The following is a 3,954-nucleotide window of genomic DNA, read 5'->3' as shown; positions in this document are numbered from 1 at the left end:
ACGTGGCCCCGCGCGGTTGGGCGCCGGGGTGCCACGTGGCCCCGCGCGGTTGGTCGGTGGCGGCGAGCGGGCACGTCCGCTCCGTCCGGACGTGTCCGGCGGCGGCGGAGGAGATATTTTTAGGGTTAGGGGTGGAGAGATCCGAAAATTTCGGGAGGGGACTTTAAATAGAGGTAGAGGGAGCTAGGAGAGTCCAAATGAGGTGCGGTTTGCGGCCACGCGATCGTGATCAAACGCTCTAGATGACGGAGAAGGTTTAGATGGGTTTTGGGCCAAATTGGAGGGGTGTTGGGCTGCAACACACACGAGGCCTTTTCGGTCCCTCGGTTAACCGTTGGAGTATCAAACAAAGTCCAAATGATACGAAACTTGACAGGCGGTCTACCGGTAGTAAACCAAGTCCACTTGGCAAGTCTAGGTCCAATCCGGAAATGTTTAATCCCCACACACAAAGAAAGCTAGAAATGACCACCAGAGGAGAACGAAGCGCTGGAATGCAAAACGGACAACGGGGAAAATGCTCGAATGCATGAGATAAACACGTATGCAAATGTAATGCACATGATGACATGATATGAGATGCATGACAATGATAACAACACACGGAGAAAAAAATCCGAACCCGAGAAAATAAAATAACTTCACGCCGAAACAGCAAGAGTTGGAGTACAAATTGGGAAAGTTACATCCGGAGTGTTACAACACTCCACCACTACGAAAGGATATCCTCCCGAGATCTAGGACTAAAAGGACACTGGGTACTTAGAACGGAGGTGATCCTCGCATTCCCAGGTAGCTTCACGGTCGGAATGGTGTGACCACTTGACTTTGAGAAATTTGATTGACTTGTTGCGAGTCTTGCGTTCAGTCTCTTCAACAATAGCAACTGGGTGCTCACGATATGAGAGATCTCCTTGGAGCTCAATGTCCTCGAAGTTGACGGTGCGGTCAGGAGTCTTGAAGCACTTTCGAAGCTGAGAGACATGGAACACGTCATGAACATTTGCAAAGTTTGAAGGAAGCTCGAGTTGATAGGCGAGGTCGCCTCTCTTGCTGACAATCTTGAAGGGTCCCACGTATCTGGGGGCAAGCTTCCCTTTGATACCGAAGCAACGAGTACCTTTCATAGGAGAGACGCGGAGGTAAACATGATCTCCGATCTCGAAAGCCAAATCACGGTGCTTACTATCATAGTAGCTCTTCTAGCGGGATTGGGCTGCTTTGAGGTTATCACGAATGACTTTGCACATTTCCTCTGCCTCTGTGATTAAGTCATTACCCAAAAGCTGACGTTCATCGGTTTCAGACCAGTTTAGAGGGGTACGGCACTTCCTGCCATATAGAATTTCAAATGGGGCCTTGCCCGAACTTGCTTGAAAACTGTTGTTGTAGGAGAATTCAGCATAAGGAAGACAATCCTCCCACTTCATGCCGAAGGAAATCACACAAGCCCTGAGCATATCTTCAAGAATCTGGTTGACATGCTCGACTTGACCGCTAGTTTGAGGATGGAAAGTTGTGCTGAAGCGGATGTTGGTGCCCATGGCCTTCTGAAAAGAATCCCAAAACTTGGATGTAAAGATGCTGCCACAGTCTGAAGAGATCACTTGTGGAATACTGTGTAGATAGACAATTCGAGAGGTATAGAGTTCCGCCAAATGAGCTGCAATGATTGACTCTTTGATAGGCAGAAAGTGAGCCACTTTAGTGAGTTTATCAATGACAACGAATATAGCATCATTGCCACGTTTGGACTTTGGAAACCTAGTTAGGAAGTCCATCTCAATGCGGTCAAACTTCCATTCTGGAATGGCAAGAGGTTGGAGGAGACCTGTTGGCCTTTGGTGTTCTGCCTTCACTCTTCTGCAGACATCACATTCATTCACGAATTGAGCAATCTCGCGCTTCATTCGAGTCCACCAATAAGCTTGCTTAAGGTCCTGATACATCTTCGTGCTCCCAGGGTGGATGGAGAGGAGAGAATTGTGAGCCTCGTTCAAGATCACTTTACGGAGGTCACCTTTGGGTACAACAATATGATCCTCGAAGAAGAGAGTGTCCTTGTCATCAAGGCGGTAGCACTTATACTTGGGTTGACTCTTGGCAATCCCAATCTTCACCTTTTTCACCATAGCATCAAGAAGCTGGGCTTGGCGAATCTGGTCTTCCAAGGTAGGAGAGACTTGAAGGTTGGCGAGGAAACCTTGAGGAACAACTTGCAAATTAAGTTTGCGGAAAGCTTCACAAAGCTCGGGTTGATAAGGCTTGAGAATCAGACTGTTGCAGTAAGCCTTTCTGCTCAATGCGTCAGCAATCACATTGGCCTTGCCTGGAGTATACTCGATACTCGGATTATACTCTTGAATCATTTCGACCCATCGAGTTTGCCTGAGGTTGAGATTAGGCGGAGTGAAGATGTACTTGAGACTCTTGTGATCAGTGAAAATGTCCACTTTTCTTCCCAATAGAAGATGTCTCCAAGTCAAAAGAGCATGCACAACTGCCGCCAACTCGAGATCATGAGTGGGGTAGTTCTTCTCATTAGGCTTCAACTGGCGAGAGGTATAAGCAACAACTTTCTTCTCTTGCATCAATACTGCGCCAAGACCTTGGAGAGAGGCATCACAAAAGACCTCGTACGGCTTGGATTCATCAGGCAGAGTCAAAACTGGAGCAGTGATCAATTTCTCTTTCAAAGTGTTGAAAGCAATGTCACACTCCGGAGACCAAACGTACTTGACGTGCTTTTGGAGAAGATTAGAGAGAGGCTTCGCGATCTTAGAAAAGTTTTCAACGAATCTTCGGCAATAGCTTGCGAGACCGAGGAAGCTACGGAGTTGCTTCACGTTCTGAGGAGGTTCCCAATTCACAATTGCGGACACCTTCTCAGGATTCACGGCAATGCCCTTGGCAGAGATGATATGACCAAGATAAAGAACCTCATCGAGCCAAAATTCACACTTGGAGAACTTGGCGTAGAACTGGTGTACTTTGAGCTTATCGAGCACCAAACGCAAGTGCTTGGCATGATCTTCCTTGTTCTTCGAGAAAACCAGAATGTCGTCAAGATAGACCAAAACGAAGTCATTGGTGTAGGCGTTGAAGATGAAGTTCATCATGCGAGAGAAAGTCGGAGGAGCGTTGACGAGGCCAAAAGACATGACAGTGTATTCATATGAACCATAGCTTGTTCTGAAAGCCGTCTTGGGAATATGTTGCTCACGGATTCCAATCTGATGATAACCCATACGGAGATCAAGCTTGGAGAATACTTGGGCACCTTTGAGTTGTTCGAACAGCTCGTTGATGTTGGGAAGTGGGTATTTGTTCTTGATGGTCTTCTTGTTCAATGGACGGTAATCAACACAAAGTCGGTCCGTTCCATCCTTGTTCTTCACAAAAAGAATACCACAACCCCACGGAGAAGAACTAGGCCTGATGAGACCCATTTTCTCTTGAATATCGAGTTGCTTCTTCAGCTCCTTCAACTCTTCTGGACCGAGCTTGTAAGGACGCTTGCACACAGGTTCCGTGCCGGGATCAAGATCAATAACGAATTCAACTGGCCGGTGCGGAGGCATTCCTGGAAGCTCTTCTGGAAAGATGTCTTGATATTCACAAACGACTGGAATCTACGAGATAGCATCCAGTTCACCCTTCTCATTGAGAGAAAACAGACGGATGGTATCATCACGAGCAGCAAAGACAATTACATCCTCAGACGAATGAGTCAATTGAATCTGCCTGGCTGCACAATCAAGCTGAGCCTTGTGCTTAGAAAGCCAATCCATTCCGAGAATAAGATCAATATCCGAGTTACCAAGAACCATAGGAGAAGCCAGAAACTTGTAGTCACCCAAGGTGATAGTAACATCCGGAGCAATGGAGTTAGCATGCATGCGCCTACCGAGAGATACAACTTCTAATGGACTAGGCAAAATTTGCAAAGCCAAA

This window comes from Triticum aestivum, chromosome 7A, assembly GCF_018294505.1.
Source record: "Triticum aestivum cultivar Chinese Spring chromosome 7A, IWGSC CS RefSeq v2.1, whole genome shotgun sequence".
NCBI lineage: Eukaryota > Viridiplantae > Streptophyta > Magnoliopsida > Poales > Poaceae > Triticum > Triticum aestivum.
This window is presented reverse-complemented; position numbering follows the sequence as displayed.